A 9181-nucleotide genomic window follows, 5' to 3' on the forward strand; every position below is an offset into this window, starting at 1 on the left:
GATATATTTTTCCTACGTGGAATGTTTCCCTCTATTATATATAGCTGTTACGGGTGTTACATTAAATGTTACAGGTGTTACATAGATGCATCAGATTTGATTCTTGAAGGAATAAATCTACCTCTTACAATAGCATAACAAGGAAATTGATATTGTAGTCTATTTGGAATAAAAGTATGTACTTAAGAAAACAGATTTGAAGGATAATGCTATTTATTACACAAAACATTTTGTTACAATTTTATAGTACAACTACGCCAAGATATCCTTACTTACCTAACATTTACCTCATTTTGTAGGCCTAATAATTTTATGACAAAAATGTTTTCTTATTATTGATAGGTTTAAAAACTTCATTTAATAATCTTTTTCAGCAACATCCAACACAAAATTGAACTCATAGTACAAGCGGTTACCTTGTTGTTTGATTTCTGGTGTTACCTTAGATGGTACTTGACTGAATTTCACAAAACAAACATCAGTTTCATCTAGTTTAAAAAGTGTTTTACTTTTCCTACTGACTTCAGTAACAGTATTTTCACAACCTCCTCTTCATCAACCTCACTCTGGCAGATTCCCAAGTAACGGTATTGAATTTTGGATAGGGTTGGCTTCTTTTTGTCACTTGGAATCTAAACCAAGACAAATAACCCAAATGTTAAATCAGACTTTTCAATTTTATTAGTTAGGCTTAACTCACAAGCATTTCCAATATTGTCTTGTGATTCAGGTAGTGAAACAGTCTCCTGATCAGAATCATCAGAACTGCACACTTCATAGAAGTTTATGCATCTTTTTGCATGTAATGTTTTAACTTTGGCCTCCTCAGTAATAAATACTGACACCCTTGTCATTAATGACTCTGCTGTTTTTGAAACCAGCAAATCAGTTGTGTTATAAGGCTGAAAGTGATGGCAGCCCTGGATTTTGAGGAATTGCTTGTAAATTTTTCCACCTTTCATCCACAATAGGAATGTTATGCTTCACTGTTATCTTACCAACAAATAGTGCCTTACTTTTAGAAAACGTCTTCAGAGTGTAGTCATAAAAGTCAATTGGGTTGTTAATAACAACTTTCCTAGATCTAACAGCTGTCCACACACTTCTCTTCAGTGCACATCCAATGCCATCCATGGCTCCTTTGCCATGTGAACTGGCAAAAAAATTCCACTCAACTGTCAATCCAAAGTCTCTCTCAAATTTGAACTCTTTTAACTTCAGGAAACACTTTTTTAATCTCTGTTATAACAGTTTTAAGAAAAGTCCACACAGAATATTTTCTGTGTGAAAGGCCGTTACTGATGGCTGCATAGGATCTGACTTCATGGTTTGCAAACCAAATCCAGAAAGTGCAAATAGTTACTTGTGAATGCGCCCAGTGTGCACTCTGTACCTCATCTTGTGAAATTAAAGTATAATTCTCTGCAAAGTCCATTTGAAGAGAGATTAGAAATCCTGATAATGTAGGCCTATTAATGTATAAACATAACACTGTGCAGAGAGATAAAAGTAAAATACATTGTTAAACATAGGCTCTTATGAATGACTAGAATTTGCCTCAATAAGCAGTTTACTGGGCCTATATAAAATTTAAAACTTGGGTTAGCAATATTGTTGTTCTTGGAAAAGTTAGAATGGAAAACATAAACTATATGTCATCTAAAGAATTTTGGGCTTAATTAACTTTTTAGGAGAACGTCAGTTGAGTCATGTCAATGCCCTAATTAACTTTTATAATTTAGGTGTAGTGCTTAAACAAATGTATGCAGAGGAATAAAAATTTTAGTTTTCATGCTTAAAACTGTTTTCATATGTAATAAACATAGTTAAAAAAATTTTTCATTCATAATAATACCCTTTGGTTGTAATTTAAATATAGGACCTAGGCCTACTAAAGATGAAGGTGGCATTGAACCTTCCAATTCACGTTACGGATGTTACGCATGTGTTAAGTAACACCCGAAACAAAAATTAGTAACACCGGTAACAGCTCTAAGAGTGTTAAATAAGATTTCAAAATGCCACGTAATGATACGATATTGAAAAAACATGTGCATAACCTCACTTTTACAGAAAGGTATTGTACAGAACAAATTTACTGGATTAGAAATTAAACTTTTGTATCTTTTTTGTTGTGGGTGTTACAAGCTGCATATATATTATAAAACTAACAAAATAAAGAAATCCAATTAGCTTACCTCAACAAAACGAATTATTATGAGCTATAACAATGTTGACTTCAATATTTTTTGCAACAATAGAACAATCAGCCATAGATAACACAACTAATACTCATCTCGAAATAGCATAAAACATACCTCTCTGTGGTGCCAAAGAGTAGTGCACTTTAAACACTTAGTGAAGGTAGAAATTTCATTTTTTTATATTCATGATTATTTTGCAATGAACAAATGTACTTTTAACTTGGCATTTTTAAGGTTATATTTGTAATATTGTCATTTTAATTTTTTTGTCACAAAGTCTCTTTAGCATGGAATGACCCATATGAATGTAATTGTAATTGTGTAATTATTATTAAAACAAAAGGAAATTGCATTTAGTTTTTTTTTTCTAAACTCTTACCACTCAGGACACTGGAAATGTCATACATGGATAGAAGATTGTTAAATATTGGTAAAAGAGTGGTAGGCCAAAAGTTGAAATTTATTTGAAGTACTAGGACAAACAAATTTCTGCTTCTGTTTTACAGTAATGATTATGGTCCTCCCTGATAAGAAAATGAAATTTATGCTGTACTACACCATAAGTTTTCAACACGTACTGTTCAAGTGACTTACACAAGCAGTACAGTATGTAATTCATTAAATCCCTTGTCAAAGCATATATTGCCATGCTTAAATTTCATAGTCCAACACCAACAGAGCTGTTGCTGTTTATAGATTAATACATTTTATAAGGAAGTTAGTGTACACTGTGTTGCTTCTGCGACACACTGTGGTCACAATTGGGCTCTTCTGAAGGCTTTTTGGTTGATCTATGGTATTTGGAGCTTTGGAAGTTAATGAAATGAAATTTCTTGTCTCTGTACACATTTCGGCAGAAGGAAGGAAGAAAGACACAAAGATATGTATTTTATTTCTTAAAATTGTTTTGGCTTATAAAGTTTCTTCATTACACTGCAAGACGTGAACATCTAATTTTTATTGTGTACATTCTGAAGTGTTATCACATAAGATTGTTTTCTTTACCATTACATTCATAATGGTAGTGTGTTTTTCCTATTAACAAGAAAACATGACACTTGAGTTGGTAAGTGAGCAACACATTTTGTATCGAGTGACTTGTGCAACCGGTGAAATCCATAATTCATCACACTTCTTAGCAAAGCATATACTGCTGTACTTGAATGTCAGTTAATTTTTAGTTTGTTGCACAGTCAGTGTATATTCTACAGTCCTTTTATCACTGAGGGATCTGAAAATGTGTTATGTTACATGCATAGTGGGTTTCATAGCTAGTCTTTCTTATTAGTGAAAGAGTTGTATGTAAAAAATTTAAATGTGTACAAAGTGTTAGCACCTGGGACTATTTATATTATACTCATAATGGTGGCGTCTCCCTGACACAGGAAAATGTGAAACTATTGGCAGCAGTTGACCGTCACACATTGTTCTGAGAGATTTCTGCAATCAATTAATTGTGCATTACACTTCTTAACAAATAGTGTACTCCTGAACTTAAATTTCCATCTGTTTTAAGGATTGACATACAAAAACAACTTCATGGTCCAGCACCAACAGACTTCGTGCTCCTTTACCTTATTTGTAAATCTGAGAAAGTTACTTTTGTACTGGGTTGCATTTACAAGAAACTGAACATATTGGTGCTCTTCTTTAGGTATCTTGGTTGACTACGAGGTGAGGAGCACTGAATGTTAATGAAATATCTTGTGATTGTACACGTTGATGCAGGGGGTGGGGGACAGAAGAAGAGGCAAGAGAGAGATATTTGTTTTATCAAATAAAATTGTTTTAACCTATAAACTTTCTCCTTTCAGTTGCAGGAGGGGAATATTTATCTTTTCTAATGTGCGTGTTTAAAAAAAGTTTAAGCTCAGCCGTATTTTCGATGTATGAAGCTATTTTGTTTCCTGTTTAGAATTCCTTTAGTTGAAAATAACTGTAATCTAACGATTGGCAACAGTTGGACGTTTACACATGTAAATTAGTTCAGATTTTCAGTGACGATGTCAGACGGAAGTAAATAAATAAATAAAAGAAACGAATTCATTGTAAGGGGGTTAGGTTAAGTTTTGATAACAAAATGGATTAAGTAAATATAGTTACTTGAATGTAAAACTTCCGAAGCTTGCAATGGGGCAAAACATCTTCTCATATTGATCTACGTTTGTTTCGACAGGGTTCAGTAATACAGAACTATGATCTTCATTTGTAGCTTTACGATAGTAAAAAAATCTTTCATCTAGATAAAACTGCAGAATCCAAAACAATACCAAACATTTTGTCCAAAAATAAGAGATTTATAGCGATAAGCGCGCCCAGGCGTTTCTGCCTGCAACAGACCTGGCGTTCGCCGTGCCTACCTGCGTGACGTCACGAACAAGCGCCGAGGCCTTCCTTTGAGTCGGTGTTGGGTGTGCTTGACGTCAGCGGGCCAGGGAGCGGGCTCAGCCGGCCGCGCGTACGTCAGCTGCGCTCTGGAGTTTCGCTGTGTGAGCAAGGAGAAGTCAGTTGGGACACACCTGCATGACCGTAATGTCTGAAATAAAGAGCCGTTTTCCATGTATTTACAGAAGGCTATGTCCGTCGCGTGTATGAAGGGTGTGTGACGTAAGCGGGGCGGCGGAGCAGCGATTGTACAGTTATTACGCTCGCGCGCAAGAGCGAGTCAATTAGCGGGCGTTCTAGTGCGGTCCAAAGGTGATGTTATAAAGTCATGGCGGATTCCACTGTCGAGCAAACTTTGCTGCCAAAAGTGTAGCACTGCGTTCTCGCTCGCACAGGGAAACGAGGCGAACGGCTGTGTGAGGTCGGCATCGACAGGTTTGAACGTGGTGCCAAAAGTGTTGCAGGGAAACAGCCGACTGTTGTGCGATTCAGCTCCGAGGCAGACAATTTTGGCGGGAAACGTGTGGAGTAGACGAATGCACGTGGTGAGCGGACAAGGGGCCGCTGTGACGTCAAACTCGACAAGTTCCAGCGTGTCCAGCGAAAACATGTTTACGACGTGGGAGCGATCGCTGGGCTCGCCCCCCGCACAAGTGGCCGGCCGCCTCACGTGACAGGCATAGGCAGTGTCTCCGCGCGCTGGCCAGAGGGTGGCGAGGATTTGAACTAATTCAGTTCGAGCGCGGACATCGTGATGACTGCACTGCGATATTAAAGGTGTGTGTGCTGACTTTGTTGGAGAACGAGTGAACCGTACTGCTTGAAATTAAGTCTTCAGTCCCTTCCCCTCTGCAAAATCAAAGGACGTGAATTACGTTACTATAAGTGCAGTTTGTTATTTGACGCGATTATCATAGGCTACCAGTGAAGAAAAATGATAAGCGACGGAGAAAGCTCGTACATGTGATCAATTACGGTGTTGGGGATTTGAACTTGTGATAGAATTTTGTTATGGATGTAAGGAGAATGGCTTTCTCACCGAGAAAATCGGCCATCTCGAATAAATAATAAATGATAATAATACATAGAAGTACAGTTTTCGAGAGAATATCGTGCTGGAATTTGAATTGGGCGCAATTTTATAGTGGAGGTAGGCCTGTAACAATAAATGATAATGAATGATAATAAATGATAATGAATGTTAATAAATGCCACGAACCTACTACGGTGTCGTAGCAGGCGGAGAGGTGATACTCCGACGTGGCGCGTCCCAGGTGGCGGATAGGGGGGTCCTCACCGGCTTGCCGGCGGACTTGAGCGAAATAAAATAGCTCTCGCAGACCAAATACACAACATCAAGAAATCCATTAGTGTCTGTTCTGGTATCCAGCGACTAGTGGTCTGCGTCTGTTTACCTAGTTGGTGCGGCAGTGAAATATGGCTTGATCTCAACAATCAAGTCTGCAATTACCGTGATCTTGTTAAAGGACACCACAACCAACTTCAACTTGAAGTAATCATGATGGAACAAATGGAAAGAAATCCGCTACCCCAGGCCCCAGTCAACGGACTGGACTTTCCTGGTCATCGGATTCTGGGGGACCAGGAACATCATGAGGAGAAGAGTCGGAGCTTCTCAAAACCTCTTCGCAAGCACTACCTTGGCACTCTCAATGCAAACACTCTGTTCAAACTTGGAAAACTAAAACAACTGACAGACATGCTAGATAAATTTCACATCAAAATTCTTGCCATTCAAGAGACGCGCTTCGTAGATGAAAACCATTTCGACACAGAACATTACAGGATTTACAAAGGTAAACCTGCGGTCAGAAGAGGAACACCATTATTGTTTGGTACAGGGTTTGCAGTACACGAATCAGTCATGGATAACATCATAGACTTCAATTCAATATCAGAACGTATCTCGACACTGTCCTTCAAATCAGGTAATAAAGCATACACAATTATCAACGCACATGCACCTACAAATGACCATAACAGAAAGAAGCCACAAGAAATTGAAGACTTCTGGGAAGACATGGAGGAAGTAACTAACAACGTACCAGAAAGACATGTGAAAATTTTAATGGGTGATTTCAATGCGCAGCTTGGTAAGGAGAAAAAATTCAGAGAAATAACAGGCCCATACTCAGCACATATTCGCACGAACAGAAATGGGGAACACCTCAAAAAATATTGTCAAAACTTTAACCTCAAAATCATGTCAACACAATTTCAAAAACCAAGACGAAAACTTACAACATGGAAAGCACCCAACACAGTGTGGGGAGAATTTCAGATTGATCATGTGGCCATATCCAAGAAAAATTCGCGGGAAATTCTAAATGTCAGAACACGTAAAGGAGTCTTCGAGTCTGATCATTATTTGCTACAAGTTAAGATTAGGCCAATCCCAAGACTGAAACAGACAGCGCAAAACAAAATAGTCAAACCTGATCCGGAATACTTGAAGATAAACAGGGATAAAATCGTTGAAGAAATTAATAGGCATTCAATAGACACATGGACAGATCTGGCGAAGGCAGTTCAGAAGACTATGTGCTGGGGACAACCACCTAGAAAACGCAAACATAGGTGGTGGAACGCAAATTGTGATGAAGCCATTGAGAGAAGAAAGCAAGCATGGGACAAGTTCAGTAGCTACAGAAATTCAGAAACATGGAAAGAATTTCACGAAGTTCAGAAACTAGCATCGAAGGAAATCAGAAGGGAAAAACGAGCATATGACAATAACAGACTAAAAGAAATTGAGGAAGATTTCAAAAGAAATAACACAAGAAATTTTTACAGAACTTTCAAAGAAAATATTAAGGGCTATCAGCCCCCTAGCCTCTGCTTCCGAAGAACAGATGGATCCCTGGAAACAAACACAAAAGAAAACTGTAAAATTCTCAAACATTACTTTGATAAACTTCTTAATTGCAAAAAACCTACAGGAAAATTAACATTCCAAAAGACCACATCTAATGCCGATTCTGATCCACCCACAATAGAAGAGATAGAGGAAATCATAAAACAAATGAAAAATAACAGAGCTGCCGGAGAAGATGGTATTATCGCCGAGATCTGGAAACTCCAAGATGACAACATCACCAAAAAAATCCATAAGATTATCTCCGAAATTTGGATCACAGAGAAAGTGCCAGAGGAATGGAAATGTGCATTGATCCACCCGCTACATAAAAGGGGTGATAAGTCAGATCCAAACAATTACAGAGGCATTTCGCTAGTACCAGTTACATACAAAATTTTCTCTAAGGTGCTATTAAACAGACTAGAACCACAAGCAGATCTGCAAATTGGGGAATACCAGGCGGGCTTCAGAAAAGGGAGATCATGCATCGAACAGATCTGGAACTTGAGAACACTTTTGAAAGTCAGAAAGGGAAGAAACACTGTAGTTACCTTTGTGGACTTTAAAAAAGCATATGATTCCATAGACAGACAGACACTCTTTGACGTACTGGAAGAATATGGTATCGACAGAAAAACCAGGACACTTATACAACAGACGCTTACAGACACTACCTCCAAGATTAAGTTCATGGGAGAAATTTCGGAACCCTTCCACATACACACAGGTGTCCGACAAGGAGACGGGCTCTCACCAATCCTGTTCAACATGGTGTTAGACAAAATTATCAAGCAGTGGGAGGAACAAGTTAAAGGAATACAGCTGGGAAGAACACGTGAAACCAAAACAATCATAAAATGTCTGGCATTTGCAGATGATATAGCCATACTCAGCAATAATACACAGGAGGCAAAGGAAGCACTGGAATGCTTGCATGAAATAGCTGCCAAAACAGGTCTGCAGGTATCTTACAAGAAGACACAATATATGGAACGACAGACCAACAATGTACACACCATGCATACTGTATATGGATCCGTAGAAAGAGTCGAAAAATTTAAGTATTTAGGGGAGTACATACAAATGGGAGGATCAAACAAGGCGGCTAACATGGAACGAACGAAGAAACTCCAGAAGGCAAACAAACTCACATGGTCACATTATAATAAGAAAAGCATATCGAGGCAGGCCAAACTTAGGCACTACAAAACAGTTGTATTACCAGAAGCATTGTACGCGTCAGAAACAACCACAATTGGAGCATCAGGCATCATAGACACAGAAAAAATAGAACGCAAAATTCTCAGAAAAATATTTGGACCAATTCACAGAGATGGCATATGGATGAAGCGACCTACCAAAGAGCTGTACCAGCACACTGACAGACTAGCAGACGCGATCAGAAAACGCAGATTAACTTTCTATGGGCACATACAGAGAATGGACAACAACCGACTTACAAAGAAAATTTTTGATGTAGTAAACAGCTCAAGCAAGAAAACAAATTGGTATCATGAAATAGACGAAGACTTAAGGCAGATAGGGATCAACAGGCAAATGATGGGAGACAGGAAATACTTCAGAAACAAAGTTAGGAGTGCAAAATTTATTGTAAAGGAGAGAAAGAAGACAGGAACATTATGGACAGAGCAAAGGAAACAGGAGCACAGCCAAAGGATGAAGAGATTTTGGGAAGAGAAGAGGAAGAGAGGAA

This window comes from Schistocerca nitens, chromosome 6 (genome assembly GCF_023898315.1).
Source record: "Schistocerca nitens isolate TAMUIC-IGC-003100 chromosome 6, iqSchNite1.1, whole genome shotgun sequence".
In the NCBI taxonomy this organism is placed as follows: domain Eukaryota; kingdom Metazoa; phylum Arthropoda; class Insecta; order Orthoptera; family Acrididae; genus Schistocerca; species Schistocerca nitens.